The sequence below is a fragment of the Pelophylax lessonae genome (genome assembly GCF_965119305.1).
Source record: "Pelophylax lessonae genome assembly, chromosome: 8".
NCBI lineage: Eukaryota > Metazoa > Chordata > Amphibia > Anura > Ranidae > Pelophylax > Pelophylax lessonae.
Window position 1 is genome coordinate 183,018,373 of NC_138775.1, and position 17,842 is coordinate 183,036,214.

Genomic DNA, 17,842 nt, shown 5'->3' on the forward strand with positions numbered 1-17,842 from the left:
GGCAGAGTGACAGTGTCTGTGTAAATGGGCCCCCAACCCACTGATACTCAGGTATGTGACCTCTTCCCTTTTGAGGATGCTTGAATCTAGCACCAAATAGCTAGACCCAAGAACTGTCACATGGCAGAGCTTCCACCACCAGCTGACACTGAGGATTCGGATTCCTCCAAACACATCAAGTCTATGGAGAAGGCCTGCTCCCCCTATCTCTGGATATGAAGATTATGGTAAGTTGCCATGCAAAGTCAACTTTAGTTTGGTGGCTCCACTTTCCTCAGCTGCTAGCCAAGAAGTTCATTCTCCCTCTGCCCAATCTGCCGGTATCGTCTTATTTAAAAGCTGGATTTGTAGAGAGGGCCCAGGAGCCTTGGGTAGATGTAGTGGATGCATTTGTGGCTCTGTGAGATCACATTATTCAGATATATGCTTACCCACTGATAAAACTGTTGCTGCGACTACCACGCCAGATGAAAGTCCAAAGAATTCTGGTGAATCTGAATTGGCCCCACAGCTCATGGTACATAGTTCTTTTTAGTCTGGTAGTGGTGGCTCCTTGGCATCTACCACTTTGAGAAGACCTTTTGTCACAAGGGTCTCTTTTGTATCCTGCTTTACAGCTACTGGCTTTAGCAGCTTGACTATTAAAGCGCAATTCCAACCTAACACTAACTAGATCTAAAAATGTGCCCTCCGCTCTCCTGCTACCTATCCTTCCTAATCTCTAAACAGGCAAAATGGTCTTGCAAGCCTCCCTTTTTGGTCTTTCTATGGAAAAGGTTGTGCTGCATCCTAGATTCCCTTTCTTGCCTATGGTAGCATCAGCTTTACACTTAAATGAAGACATTGTGCTTCCATCATTTTGTTGGAATACAGTTGTCTTACATTCTTTAGATGTAGTCAGGATAATAAGGGTGTATTTGAATGCTGTGTCTGGCTTTCTTAGGACAGATTCCCTGTTTGTGATTATAGAGGGCCCACATAACCTTTTGGGGTAAATTGCTACGATCTCCCACTGGATTTAGCAAACCATTGTCCAAGCCTATGCCATCAAGCACAGAGAAACCATAATTTCTGGTTACAGTGCAATCAAAAAGGGTGGTAAGTGCATCTATGGATTTCTGCCATCAGGGATCAATTTCTCAGGTTTGTAGGGCAGCTATTGGGTCATCAGTTAATGCGGTCACCAAGTTTTACAATTTGATGCCGCATTATCAGCTGATGCCACTTTTGAGCCTCAAGTTAGCCTATTTCGTCATTATAGTAGTACTATTTTAGGACTTCTCGGTAATTATCTAAATCCAAGCTGCTTCCTCTTTTTTTCTAAATTCATTGGGGGTGGGGGGGGGGGTGGTTGTGTGCGGTTGATCTGGCCAACATCAGGGTGTTTTATAATTGTACCTGTGGGTCCCAGTCCAAGAAATCACCAGCACATCATGTTCAAACAAAAACAAAGACACTTTTATTGTCACCAAAAAAGTGAAGTTTTGTGTCCTCTAATAAACGCAGGAAAAAATACTTTACAATGAGAACAAAATAATACATTTTTAAATGCTGTTATCTGCTTTGCCACTCCTGTGTTTTGTGCTGGCATAACTGAGTAACAGCCACACCTCTCATCATGAACGTACACACATAGACTTGCATTTCAGAGGAGGAGAGGATGTGTGTTTAACTCCTTCTGAGTGCTGATTACTGAATGCACTAGGACCAATTCTGGTGCCTACTGAACTGCAAAGTCATATTTAGACAACCTGTACAACTGTTGAAACAGGAAAATGAAGGTAATGCTAGGTACGCATGGGCTGAAAATGGTAAGTTCCGCAGTTGCCAGGTGACTTTTCATCCAGTATGTACAGCTCCTCATCTGACAGAAGCCGGTCTCATGACCAGCTTCTGTTAGACGAGCATGCTGGAAAACCAGCAGACGATTGGCATCTGTACAACACTTGCAGCCAGTGGCTGTGAGTGCTGACTGGTGTGTTCTGGCAGGATAGGGGCAGTCGGTCCCCCTGTGAACACAATAGCACAGCGGGTAGATCACTGTAATAACATTTCATCTTTAGTACAGCAAGCTCCTCTGTTTTTTTCATTAAGCCTGCTTGGTTGAACAAAAACAAAAAAACTGCCTGTGTGTACCAGGCTTAAGACTAGAAATGGAGGTTGTTATTACAACATCTAACTAATTGCATTTATTTTTCTATTACCCCAATGGAACTTGTCAGGTCTTCCAACCAAATGAAACTGCTGGTCCTCTGCAAGAGAAATAGCAGTATACTCACCTTTCCAGAGGATCATGTGTCCTACCTTACCTCTGTTCTATCAGTGCAGCCTTTGTATGTGTCTTTGGCATTCAACACTTCCATGAGTGTTGGATGCCTTTGTCCCCTGCCATACGCTGTGGTTTCTTCTATTAACCCCTATGTCACTGCTGAGTCCAGTAATGGTGTAGAGTTGGAAGAAGGAAGCACTGCACATGGTGGTGAGGGGCACAGTCACCCAACACACCCAAAAGAGTTGAATATTGAAGACATTTACAAAGGCTGCAGGACTGCAACAAGGAGAGGGTAGCAAAATGAAGTTTCTGGAAGAATGAGTATACTACCCTTATTCTTGCAGGGAAACTGGTGGTTTCATTTAGTTAAAGATCTAATACTGTGTCTTTAAAAAGTTGCTAGTCCTTACTGATGTTTATGGCCCCTTTCACACATGCTGACCGTATATTTCATCAGTTCAGTCCCGTTTTTTCAAAGAAAATAATGGATGAAGTGTACATCAGTTTATCATCATTATTTCATCAGTTTTTTTTTTTTTTCACTACCAATGCAAAAACGGACCGTTGTTTTGTTTTTCATCCAATCCATTTTTTTAACAAAAGTAAAATAGGGCTTTGACCTGTTCCAAAAAATGGATGTTGGTGGAAGCGGATGTAAATGCATGCAAATGGATGATCATCCATTTACATCAGTTTTTCCATAGGGGTGCATTGATGTTTTTTTTTCATCCATCAATGGAGGGATAAGAAAATGAACACATGGTCCGTATGTGTGCAAGGGCTTACAGGCTCATTAGGTCACACTTCGTATGGCTTACTGAAAACTTGGAGCATCCAGAATAGATGTATTAGTATCTTTCTCCTTTGATATTGAGACTATACCGAGGAAATTGTGTGGCACAGACAGTTCAGTGAGTATGTTTCTAAAATCAAATTGAGACCATCTGAAATAATAAACAGTTTAATCCTTCATATCTCTTAACAAGTATCCATTGACATTGTTTTCCCTGCTGAATGACTGTCAGTTTGTTTAAGAAAAAACACATCTACAATATCTCAAAAAAAATGAGAGTTTGGAGTCAGTGACAGCTACAATTCCAGGATGGACTATAGATTTTCTGCTTAATCTAGCATACTTTAATAACCTTATACTTGGCAGGTGATATGAGTACAGTTTGTCGGCTCTTGAAAAGGAACATAAAAGGAAAGGTCCTTCTTTTATTTTATCAAATCTAATGTTTTAACCTTCCAGTTAATTTGTGTATGAAAAGAAATATTAAACAATCTCGTGTTGAGGTGGAAGAAACCTTACTGAAAAAAGAAAGCGTACTCAAAAAATACTGGATGTATATAATGTATGTAATAATATATACCTGCAGAAGTGTGCCTTTTCTTGAACAAGGTAAAAGGGTAAAAGAATATCAAAAACATTTTTGGGTGGTTAAAAAAAAAAAATAGCTCTACTGTTTACACCTATTTATTCTCAAGTTTCACTAAAGAAATGGAAGGTGCTAGCACATATACAATGCAGGTGCCTGAAGCTGCCAGAACATACCTGCAGGAGCTTTAATTGCCTCCTGCATGCCAAAAAGGGTTTCTTACTAAACTATAATGGGATGCCTAGCCAAAGGAAATCCATAGAAAGGGGACATGCAGGAGTAATCATAACAAAAAAGTGCTGCAAATTTGCTGAGTCCAGCTTTCTGGCCCAGCGCATTGCATCTGAGAATTGCTTAGTCCCCAGTAGGGATGAGTCAAACACCCCCCTGTTCGGTTCACAGCAGAACTCCCAAACAGGGGAAATGTTCGAACCCAAACGGCTTACCCAATTGAAGTCTCTGGGAGCCGAAAAGGAACAATCAAAAGTGCCCATTTTGAAAACGTATATGCAAGTAATTGGCCATAAAAGGGCAATGGGGGTCTGGGTACTGTCCTGGGGCCATATATCAATACAAAAAAATATATAAATATATGTATATAGTTTTTTTTTTAGGAGCAGTGATTTGAATTATGCTTAAAATGCAAAAATAAAAATGAAAAATTCCTTTAAATATAGTGCCTGGGGGGTTCCCTCAATGTGACTGTAAAGTGGCGCATCTGTAGCATGCATAAAACATGATATATCTAAAGAAAAAAAAAAACAATTCAAATCCCATTTAAAATCACTCACAGTTACAATTGCCGACACCCAGCTATTGAAAAATGTAAAAAAAAATGCCATGGGGTCCCCCCCAAAATCCATACCAGACCCTTAGCCGGCATGCAGCCCGGCAGGTCAGAAAATGGGGGGACAAGCGAGCGCCCCCCTCCTGAACCATACCAGGCCACATTCCCTCAACATGGGTGGGTGCTTTGGTACAGGGGGTGCCCTGCAAGTTCGGGTGTTCGGTGAACAGCTGAACAGGAAAATGTTCAGCACGACCTCATGCTCGGGCTGAACTGTTCGCCCATCCCTAGTCCTCAGTGCCATGGTAGTGTAGCTGTGTCCCCATCTGTGGTTCAGCTGCACAACATTGTACCAGAAATATCTGAGTCCCCTTTTCCTGTGTTACCAGTGCATGAGCTACTGCACTGCCATCCTCCTACTCAGCTCAGTGCCACAGTGCAGTATTCCTGCACCTCTTTGCTTGGCTCACCTGCATATCATACCTGGAAATATAACTTTCCCCATTCTTGATTGGAGAGTTCCCCTGGGAATACCACCGCTCCCAACCTGGTCCCATCCTGCTCCACCTCACCCAGGTTTTACTACCCCTTTAATCTAACACAGAGGCTGGAGGGGGTTTTACGCATGCCATGGCAAAAATTATAACCCTGTTGCCTAACTACCGCTGAACACAACCCTTCAAGTGAATAAGGCTGTACTGCAACCACCCTGCAACTGTGTGCAATGCGGTTGCAGCACGGTTCTGTGTTCTTTACCAAAGCTTTAAAAACAGGTGGTGAAGATGCAACATAACACCTCTGAATGACCCGTCAAACAGCTCATAAAAATATGTCACTATGGTTTGCTCATCAGATGGCAAGGAAAGTGGAAACAAACCAAACAGCTAGTTTAATTACATATCTTATCTCATGATAAATTATTCATGTAAATTTTTTTAAATGTTTAGCTGACAATCAGAAATATAAAATTCATGATTTTTCTGCTGTAATAGATATTTAAAGTTGGTATAAACCCTAACATTTGGTTTGCTTGAGCACTGTGTGTATTTTATTTTTTGGAAAAACTGAAAATTTACTATCAAATACTATCAAATACTTACCGTAATTTTCCTTTCCTGATGGACTCCATGGCTGCATACGTTTGGGTAGCCCCGCCCTCTCTCCCACCCAATAGGACCCCACTCCCAGAAATGTTCAGGCTGAGCCAGAGGCCGCGTTCCGTAACTAGCCTACTCATGACTCTGGGAGGGAACTCCTGCTGCCATGGAGTCCATCAGGAAAGGAAATTACGTTAAGTATTTGATAGTACATTTCCTGTTTTCCTGACAGATTTCCATGGCAGCATACGTTTGGGAACAAACTAGTCCAAAAAACAAGGGTGGGATGTTGGAATAGTAGGGTTTCAATCATAGCCAACAAACCCTTTGGATAGATATTGACATCATAACGAAGTTAGCTACACCCCACAAATAGCCAGAACAGCTTTAATGGAGAACATGTCATCCTCCAACTATTCCTGGCACCCTTTCACAAGAAGCCTACGAATTCTAAACACTCCTGGATGAGTGTGTGGTGACTGCTTCCATAGGAACCAAGACCTAAGCTTTATAAGTCTAACGACTAGCTGGAATGACCCATCCAGCAAAAATTCTGGATGACATCTCCGTCCCGGTGTTTCTACTAGAGAGAGTGACAAATATGTTCTACAATTCTGAGAAAACCAGTAGATTGAGAGCAAGCTCGAAAAATCCCAACATTCATGGCATGGAACCAGTTATTCTTGGTGGTCCTGCATATGGGAGAAACAAATTCTTTGTTCTCATAGAATGCTGAAGCCACCTCAGATTGCCACTCAGTATGGAAATAAACACTATCCATACTGGGCAGAAAGCCACAAGGATACCTCTCGGCACAAGGCCCAGATCCCAGCAAACCTACTGACCGAGGAAAAGAACCCATAGAAAAGCTGCTTTCATGACTTTACTCAAAACTGACAAAACTGAACTGAAAAAGATTCCATCTGGAACAGCAAGGTGTCAAAGGGACTTAAGGGCTGTGATTCTGGCCATGCTACCTGCTGAGGATGTACTTCTAGAGAGACTGATATCATGGCCCAATCCTTACTCCAAATGGACTGGAGGGGATCCTATCTGGAGCTGTAAATCACCAAGGATCCTTCCTGGCCTAAAGCTGTGATCTCGGCAAGCTACCTGGCTGAAGAGATAGCCCTTATAGTGCATGTCTTCATAGCTCAGTCTTTACCAACCAAGCTGGACTGGAAAAAGATCTCATTTGAAGCCGGCAAGGAAGTCCAGAGCAAGTAATAAACCCTGCCTAGAGAGGCTTGGTTCTCTTTCGAGTCTCAGATGCAGCCCCCCATAAAAGTATTGGATGAGTAAGGTATAGTCTACCAATGAGACATTGGATATGACAGGGACTGCAGAGATCTCCCCTCTAAGAGAGCTTAAGAATCAGTGTAAGTCCAGAATGCACCTGACCAGAGGACTGAAGCAAAGAAAACAAAGCAGTTCAAACTGAGCAAGCTCTATTCAAATCCTTTTGTAGGATTTATAGATATTAGCTTAGAGAAACAACAGCCAAGCCTGATTAGTCTCCTCCTGCCAGGATGAGAAAGTGGAAGAGATGAACAAAGGTGGAATATTGCTCTTCACGACAGAAGATCTCATCCGAGAGAAAGGACTTTAATCCGATACCAGGTATCAAATGCAAGAATCAATGCCTGTTTGGCCAATAGGGAATTACTGCAAACATTGCCACAGACTGCAACAGACCCCCCCAAAAAACTGTATATGGATCGAACTGGAAAGCATATGGCTTGTGAGACATTTCCTGATCTGAAACAGCACATCTGCACCCAAGGGTTGGCTTAGGCCACTACGGAAAAGCTTTCCAGCTCGTAACAGTAAGGAGATACTACCAGATCCAATTATGAAATCTTGTGCCGAGATGAAATCCACTTGGAGGGACCTGGATGTAGGAACCACTTATTGCCCAATTAGGCCCCAGAAAATGGATTCCTCCCAGAAATTCTATGTAGACTCAAAAGAGATAAGGAAGATTCTACTGCACACAGATCACAGTCATCTCTATCTCTTCTCAGTGGACTGACCCTGCAGGTTCTGACCTGATCCCTGATGTAGGACACCACTGTGATGTTGTTTTGCCTCACTGGAGACTAAAAAGTCTGCTGTCAGGTGACAAAAGGCGAAGAGAGCATGAAAGAGCTGGCCAGAAAACCAGAGTGTTCAAACTAACTTCCTAACTGGAGAATTCTACTGGCCAAACAACTTCCTGGCAGGGGAGTTCCACTGGCAATACTTCAGCAGCACAGAAAATGTATTACTGTGCCAGAACCCACAGCTTCATCTGTCTGGTTGTGAGACATGAATTGTTGAATGCATGATCAACATTTGAGAAAAAAAAAAAAAACAGTTTCAGGAAATGGGGCCATTTCCATTAGCAAACCTCAATATAGGGATGGGAGAGACCATGGTGCTGATCATCAGGTATTGAGATGCTGACAGGTGAAGAGAGAAAAGTCAGAATTACCCAGCATTCTAACACCAGTATGGTCTAGTGGCAAAAACTATGTATCCTGAACTGTGATGGATTAAGCTCTCAGATACACAAGGATTTGCGTAGGAGTCACAAGACCCTTTTTGAAAGACTAGCCAGCCAATCTCTTTTAGGGTTCTGAAAACTCCCTCCATATACTTGACAGGAATTCCTGTCTAGAGGAGGAGTGGATTGAGAACCCAAGTAGCAGACATACATGCTGCATGATGTTCTAATCCATGTAAAAACAGAGGTATGTCAGAAGACAGCTCTGGGAGTTGGAAATAGGCATTGTTCTGAGCAACAATGGTACTCCTCTTAAAATCACATCTGCTGAAATTGGAATTGCCATCAATAGAGAGTGTAAGAACGCCGTTGGCTAGCAGAACTTGCTTATTGTTGCTGGGGCAAATGATTCCTCCTAGGACAGTCGGAGGCTTATAGGTGACTAATTGACCCACATGACCTGAAGTGCTTGACCTGAGGGTCCAACCATCAGAGACCAAAGCTGTATCTTCCTATCATAAGAGGAGCAACCAGGTACCCATAAGATACTTATGGTGGCACAAATATATAAAAAGGCCAGTAGGCAAGCTCTTCCCCAGAAGTGGAGCTCTTTGCTGACTACTTGGTTGAGGACTCCCTCTTCTATACTTTCTAGACTCCAGGCCGGAACTGCAAGAGCAAACCCTTTGGAGTTAAACACACTCTTGAATCGTGGTCCTCTTTCATTCAGCAGACATGTATCCTGAGGCAGGAGGCCAGATTAAACACAGCTTTTAGCTATCAAAATGAAGCTAGCCCTTGAAAGGGACTGTTCAGACTCTCATTGTAGACACGATTGTCCCACTTGTAGAATTGTTCCCAAGCTATTTGCTATGAAATAAAGCTAGCCCTTGAAGGGGACTGCTAGACTCTCGCAATGTAGACATGATTGTCCCACTTGTAGAATTATTCTCAGCTATTTGCTGTAAAAAAAAGCTAGCCCTTTAGGAGGACTGTTAGACTCTCGCAATGCAGACAACTTCCCAATTGTAGAATTATTTCCTGCTATTTGGTATCAGATGAAGCTAGCCCTTTAAGGGATTGTTTATATTCTCGCAATGCAGAAAAGATTGTTCTACTTGTAGAATCATCTCCAGCTATTTGTCATCAAGATAAAGCTAGCCTTGAAGGGGCAGTTTAATCTCTTGCAATGCAGACCAGATTGTTCCACTTGTCAGAATTATTCTTTAGAATAAAATACTCTTCATCCCAACTTCTATTGCATTCGAAGAGAGGCAGGGGTTAAGACAGGCTCCCAGGCTGCAACTGTAGACAGATATACTACAAGTCCAATACAAGGCTACCACCCACCATAAGACACAACACCCCCCCCCCCAAGGACACTCCCAATAATCCTTACTGAGTATACCCCTGAAGGACATGGCATCCTCCAATGACGACTCCTTGTATACAGCTAAACTTATGAAGGCTACATCAAACAAACAGGTGACTCATGCTGGAAAACCTCTTCCCCATGAGTGCTTTAATGTGACAGGTGTCCTGGTTGGGGTTTGAATTTGAGCAACCCAGTACTGCAAGGTGCTGACTACAAAGACATTCTGTTGCTCTGTCCTGTTCAATTTGCACCCCTCTTTAAGAATGATCTTCTAGCTTAAACATCATAGGAAAAAAGGCAATGCACTCCTTTGGAAGTGCTAAATACTTGCATTGCAGGTATCTCTGCCATTTTAGGCATCTTAGCAGCCTACGAAAGGAGGCACAATAAACCTGTTCAAAGATCTTCTTTAGCTGCATATTCTTTGTAGGAATTGTTTGAAGAGAGTTAAATTGGCCAATTGACTGGCCCTGCAAGTAAAAAGCTTGACATCGTCAGTGCAGAGAATCCTTGCACAGGGAGAGTTGAAACAGACTCCTTTAGAGTGTCTAGACTACCTGTAGCAACCTGATGGTCACTGTCATCTTGCTCACTGATGAGCCTGAACAAGGCAGGAAATCCATACAGGGTTTTACCAGCCAAGGCATGAGCAGCAAAGGCCCAGTTTACATGAAGATCTGGAGACGCTTAATAGCAAGTGTCCATTAGTCAGCTTTTCATACACTATCGTTCAGAGACCCCCACAAGGGCTGACAATCCAGGAACAGTATCAGTATCAGCCTGAAAATTTATGAAAGTGGTGTCCTATAGGGTAGGAGCGAGGGTGGGGCTACCCAAACTTATGCTGCCATGGAAGACTGTCAGGAAATACTGTTTTCACCTTTGTTGCTTCTCAGTGCTACAGCCTCTTTGCAGTCACTCCCTGTGTGTATGCACTAGCTGCCTCTCATTGTTAAGGATGGGCTTCCTAAAAGTGACAACTTCAGGACATACCTGTATATTGAGTGTTGGCAATTTAGAGACACCCTATAACAGGAAGTGCCTAAACTAGGATCTTTATGGTAGGATAAACAGTTATTATTTTAATGAAAGCTGTAGGTTTAAAAATATTAAAAATACTTTTTAAATTGTATACATTTGTTAAAGAATATATGGGAGGTTAATGATTGGGCTTGCCTATACTTAAACCATATGCAGCAGTATTTTATCACCACCTGAAATTACTTATTTTCCTTCTCTAATTCGAAGTCTAATTCTGCTCATATACTAGAGTGGGTCCAGATTCTCAATGATATTATGGCACCAGAAACCCTCGTAGCAGAAGATAGCACAGACCAAGACAAAGTCTGTGGACATGATGGTGAGCTAGTAGTTACTTGGCTGCCTTTTGCACCCTAGTAGCACAGTAATTAATGTACCCATGTCATCCTAAAAATTGTGTTCTTGATGCTCTCAAAACTACTCTCCCATGTCTTCCTCCCTGTATCCCCTTCCTTGGTTTTGTTCATATTCAGTTTAAGCTTGTTCTTTATTGTTATTGCCTGGAATTGTCCCTAAATGGCCTTCGAATAGTTCTTTCAATGACCCTTTAACAATTCCAATGTTTTAGTGTTCTTCCTATTATATTTGCACCACAGATCTATATGTAGTACAAAACCATTTTCTTATCACTGCCTGAATCAACCTTAAAACCCCTTGAATAAAGAGATATTTGACTTAAAACTGAATTCTTTTGGTTAGAAATTTTATATTTTTAAAATGTAATAAAAGTAGGAAAAATGCATTGGGTATTTGCAGTAGTAATGTGGACAGTCGCATGTTATGTTATATTTGTACACTGAGATGATAAAAATATAGGATATATTAGGATGCACATTGAGTAATACCCCTGCACCCCCTTAGCTGTTGCCATCACAGGAGCTAGTGTACAGGGCAGTTATAAGGTAAACAGCCCTTCAGCCCACTCCTGGGTGTTTGGGTATGGGGCCCTGTCTGGTTACAAATAGATAGAGGTTGTGTGTGGCAGGTAGGTGATTGCTGGGTGGTCTGGTAGGGGACCACATTCTCTTGGCTAAGGACTCTGCATGGGGAAAGATGTAGTCGGCTGGACATCCCACTGCTCCCTTATGGGTGGATTGTTGCATTTCTTGTCCAAGGAATGAAGGGACTGGGTGCAGATCTCAGCATATTATTTACTGTTCTCTTCTTTTTAATTCATCTAGAGACTATTGAAACCATGTTCAAGCTATGTGCTCCTTGGGGCACTACTCTTGGGCATGGATCTTTGCAGGGGAACAGCCAGGCAGCCACCATGAGCTGGGCAGAAACAGTCAAGTAAAGGAAATCTACTCTGGTCATGGCAGGCTGGGTCTTCAATGGTGCCCCTTAAGAAGTGAAGTCTATTTGTCTTCTCTGTCCTCAATGGTGACTCCAGGGTTGTTCCACACTATCAAGGACTACAAGTTACCACATGTTGACCCATGAAAGTAAAGAAATGCTACATGGTACCCATGTACCCCATTACACTTCAGGTGAGTAACTTTTACTTTATGGAAGGATCTCCATGTAATATTTTAATAAAAGCTGCAAACTTAATCATATTGAAAATGACTACTGTTCAAGTTCATATGAATGTTTAGTGATTTGGTTAACATCTACAGTATCTCACAAAAGTGAGTACACCCCTCACATTTTTGTAAATATTTTAATATATCTTTTCATGTGACAACACTAAAGAAATGACACTTCGCTACAATGTAAAGTAGTGAGTGTACAGCTTGTATAACAGTGTAAATTTGCTGTCCCCTCAAAATAACTCAACACATAGCCATTAATGTCTAAACCGCTGGCAACAAAAGTGAGTACATCCCTAAGTTAAAATGTCCAAATTTAGCCCAATTAGTAATTTTCCCTCCCCGGTGTCATGTGACTCATTAGTGTTACAAGGTCTCAGGTGTGAATGGGGAGCAGGTGTGTTCTTTTTGGTGTTATCACTCTCACTCTCTCATACTGGTCACTGGAAGTTCAACATGGCGCCTCATGGCAAAGAACTCCCTGAGGATCTGAAAAAAAAATTGTTGCTCAACATAAAGATGGCCTAGGCTATAAGACGATTGCCAAGACCCTGAAACTGAACTGCAGCATGGTGGCCATGACCATACAGTGGTTTAACAGGACAGATTCCACTCAGAACAGGCCTCGCCATGGTAGACCAAAGAACTTGAGTGCACATTCTCAGCGTCATATCCAGAGGTTGTCTTTTGGAAATAGACCTCTGAGTGTTGCCTGCATTGCTTCAGAGGTTGAAGGGTTGGGGTGTCAGCCTGTCAGTGCTCAGACCATACACCGCACACTGCATCAAATTGGTCTGCATGGCTGTCGTCCTAGAAGAAAACCTCTTCTAAAGATAATGCACATGAAAGCCTGCAAACAATTTGCTGAAGACAAGCAGACTGAGGATATTGATTACTGGAACCATGTCTTGTGGTCTGATGATGAAGCTTATTTGGTTCAGATGGTGTCAAGCGTGTGGGGCAACATGGTGAGGAGTACAAAGACAAGTGTGTCTTGCCTACAGTCAAGCATGGAGATGGGAGTGTCATGGTCTTGGGCTGCATTAATGCTACCGGAACTGGGGAGCTACAGTTCATTTAGGAATCATGAATGCCAACAAGTACTGTGACATACTGAAGCAGAACATGATACCCTCCCTGGGCCACAGGGCAGTATTCCAACCTGATAACGACCCCAAACACACCTCCAAGACAACCACTGAGGATAAAGGTGATGGACTGGCCAAGCATGTCTCCAGACCTAAACCCTATTGAGCATCTGTGGGGCATCCTCAAATGGAAGGTGGAGGAGCGCAAGGTCTCTAACATCCACCAGCTCTGTGATGTCGTCATAGAGGAGTGGAAGAGGACTCCAGTGGCATCCTGTGAAGCTCTAGTGAACTCCATGCCCAAAAGGGTTAAGGCAGTGATGGAAAATAATGGTGGCCACACAAAATATTGACACTTTGGGCCCAATTTGGACATTTCCACTTAGGGATGTACTCACTTTTGTTGCCAGCAGTTTAGACATTAATGGCTGTGTGTTGAGTTATTTCGAGGGGACAGCAAATTTACACTGCTATACAAGCTGTGCACTCACTACTTTACATTGTAGCAAAGTGTCATTTCTTCAGTGTTGTCACATTAAAAGATATAATAAAATATTTACAAAAATGTGAGGGGTGTACTCACGTTTGTGAGATACTGTACATTAACAATATTCTGGGAAACATTTTTTGCAATTTTTAAAGCAGAGTGTAAATTATATTGTAATTACTTTGTGATAGTGTAATTAGGGTTGGATTTTCTACGTTTTCATTAATAACAGTATGATTTGGTTTAAAAATTAAAATTGTTATTATAGTATACTGTGACCATTATCCTTGTGGTGTCATCTTGGTGAAAATACACATTTCAAAACGAAAAGAAATACACAGTAATGTAAATAGAAGAACGTCATGTGCAAATGTCCAGTAATTTAGGAGTTAATGTGCTGTGCTATGTCTGCCCTTTTTGGTCTATGGTGTTTCACTTAGAGGGGGTATATATATATATATATATATATATATATATATATATATAAGCTATAAACAAAAAAAGAGTGACAATTCTTGGTTGTGGGAGTTGAACAGAGACCATACACATGGAGATGTGGATGTTTTTAAAGAGTTGCCCCATAGCAGGACCCTGACACGGGACTGAGTTGAAGCTACACCACTACTGATTGGGAACTAACACAACCTGAAGGTATAGCACTACCCCCCATAGGAACTGCTGGATAGAATTGGTCCTCTGTTTTTTGCCTTGACCTTCTTAAGAACCTCAGCCCCTCTGACACATATGCTTGAGTGTACAAACACACAATATCACAGGAAATCACTAACAGTAATACCTAGCACCCAATAATAGTGCTATATCAAAGAAAACAGGCACCAAACCAGATAGTAATGACAATCTTTATTTTTTGTCACCCAATATGTTTGGTAACTAGGCAAGCATACAATGGATTGCCAATGATAACAAAACAAGTTAGCATACAAAGTGATTACCAGAAAGGACTAGGCATAGGATGACATTTGGCGTTCAGATCAGCATAAACCGTAGCAAGGACACCTCAAGTGCAGCAGTGAGCAGTAATAAAGTTCAATCTACTGAGTACTGAAACTATACTTCCAAAGAGCATTTATGTTGGCAATGCTAGCCCTAGACTGACTTGGTATGCACTGTCCAAAAGAAAAGGAGGATGGTAGCAGGGGAGCAAAGGGATCTTGCATAATAATTATTACTGGAGGGACAGTCCTTTAAGATGTTCTTCTGCTGGCTATCATTGGGGCACTTTAAGAGTGTTAATGCACTTAAAGACAGTCCCAGTTAACCTGAATACAGGATAGGTACAGAATAGGTATGGTTTAGTCTCAGCACTTAGGTAGAATTGGGTACACTTGGTTTCCTTCTCTCAGTCGCTCAGTCTCTGCTAGCAGTAAATTCCTGAGATGCTGCAATTTTCTCTCGCTGTAGAAAGGGGGCCCTTCAGTCTCTCCCAGAAAGCCTTCGGTGATTAGCACTGGGAAGCAGAAGGTGAGTGGATGCTCCAGTCTTCCTACTGCTGCAGTGCAGGTGTTGTGATGTGGGCGGTGCAGCCCTGCCCCTGGGTGTCCTCACTTTCAGTCTCTAGCTCAGACATCCGCTGGTATGGTCTCCCACTGGCAGGCAAATATCCAGACAGTGGTGCTCTGCCTCTAACTCTCGGTGCCAAGGTGCCAAGTGGAAGAACTTTCCTGTACCATTTAATAAAAATGATCTCTCCACTCCTACTGCAAAGGTGCCTATTGGGATCTGTAGTGCAAGGAGCCCATTTGTTGAATTAAAGGGCTGCCGTCTCAAACTACATAATTTTACGGCGGCAGGTTGGCTCTGTTCCCCCGAAACGAGACCTTCGCAGGACCACTAGTGGAGGCGCACGAGTGCCGTCTGAGGTGCGCGCACATGCTGATTGGCCACAGGGGGAGCAAATCAGTGGGTCCAGTGGAGACAGAATGGCGGTCTGCCATTTTAAGCAAGGAACACAGGTCTCTGTGTTCGTGCAGCAAGCCTACACATTTAACCCTTTGATCGCCCCTGGTGTTAACCCCTTCTCTGCCAGTGTCAGTACAGTAACAGTGCATATTTTTAGCATTGATTACTGTAGTAATGTCACTGGTCCCCCCCAAAAGTATCAAAAATGTCAGTTAGGTGTCTGATCTGTCCACCGCAATATCGCAGTCCCGCTAAAAATCGCTGATCGCAGCCATTACTATTAAAAAAATAAATAAAATAAAATAAAAATTACATAAATCTTTCCCCTAGTTTGTAGATGCGATAACTTTTGCACAAACCAATCAATATATGCTTATTGGGATTTTTTTTACCAAAAATATGTAGCAGAATACAAACTGGCCTTAAATGATGAAAAAATTAGATTTTTCATTTTTTTTTTATTGGGAATATTATATAGCAGAAAGTAAAAAATATTTTTTTTTTTCAGAATTGTCACTCTTTTTTTGTTTATAGCGCAAAAAATAAGAGATGATCAAATACCACCAAATGGAAGCTATTTGTGGGAAAAAAAAAAGGACATCAATTTTATTTAGGTACAGTGTCGCACGACCGCACAATTGTCAGTTAAAGTAACGCAGTGCCGTATCGCAAAAAATGGCCTGGTCATTAACAGGGTAAAACCTTCCGGTCCAGAAGTGGTTAAGGAACTCCAATTTCACTTTTGACTTAAATGATGCGCTCATTATCATCAAAAACTTTTCCATTTTAGAGAAACTATTAAAAAATCTCCAGCAATTCCAGTCCACTGAAAGGAAATGGAATAATGTATTTTTTGTACTCATCAAAGTGCTCAGGGTACACAGGGCAATCTACGACTGCCTAGCTTCATAATGAATCAGACAGAAACATAACTATAAGTACAGATGCACATAATATTAACCTAATATTTTGCAAATTATGAAAAAAATAATTAAATGCATATATAACAAGAAGCTGAGCTGTCTCCAGAGAGAAAAGGAAAAATTAAGCTGTCTTGCTTGTCAGTTTCTTACATTTTTTACCCATTTGCTTCAGAGATCAGTTCTTAAAGATTTAGGGTGGATATCAACATGGCTTCTCTGTGAATTAATGCTGGAATATTTTCTAGAAAGATGGCTCGTAAATTAAAAAGTTCCCGCGGGAGACTCTGCTTTTAATTAAGTTAGGGATTTCAATTTTCTATTAATACTTCAGTCTTATTTGTGGTCTTATTCACCTTCACTCTCTAAAATGGATATGTCATTAAATAAAACCTGTTCAGATTTTATTATTATTTTGTTTTAATGTACAAGACAGCTTTAATACACTCTCAAACAATCTTTGCAAAGAGGGACTTTTATTAACCAAATATCTGCTATCAAAGATGCTGCTAATAGATTTGGTTTGACAAATCTACTTAAAACCAGTTTACAATTTTACTTATATGGATGGAAAATGAAAGCCCTGAGTAGGTAGGCCCTGTCCTCTGGATGTATTCCAAGCCTTAAAGTGGACCTGTACTGTGGAAGAAGTATCCCAAAAAAGGCAAAGAGTGGGTAAATGGCTAGTCACCAGTATTGCCAGTAGGCTGATTTTTTTTTTCCCCCATTACTAATTTACCAAGTCTTATTCTGTACTGTGTCACGATATGGAGCTGGTCATCTTGGTAAAGGGACAAGACTTCCACTTCCTAGACTTGCTCCCCATGACTTATCTAGGAACTTCAGAAGAGGTGGGGGAAGCACAGGTTCAGAGAACGAATGAAACAGATGCTGGGGAATCCTTGCATTTGAAGTCCTTAGGTCCAGCAAGGAGGAAAGTGAGCAGCTCATTGGTGACTTCAGCAAATCCCACTCCAAATCTGGAGACAGCAGGGCTTTGATGAACTTACACTGCAGATATGCAACTATGAGGCTACAGGAACGGGAGAGCATTAGCACAGTTAAAGGACAGGAAATGTGCTGCTATTTTCAAAAGGAATTCAGGATAAAAGAGATTTTCAGGGTACTTCTTAAGTACAATTAAAAAAGACAACAAATTACCTCTGTGCTACCTATCTATAAAAATATTGTGCATACCAAACGTAAATCATATTGAAGTTTTTGTAAAGGCAGAAGGTTTTTTTTATCCTAATGACTTACATGTATTAAGATAAAAAGCCTTCTGTGTGTAGCAGCCCTGCTCAGCCCCCCTAATACTTACCTGAGGTCCATCTAGATCCAGTGTTGTTGCAGGAGTGTCTCGGCTGGCCGTGACGCCCCTCTTCATTGGCTGAGACAGCAGCAAGGTGCCATTGGCTCCCACTGCTGACAATCAAACTCAGTTAGCCAATAAGGAGAG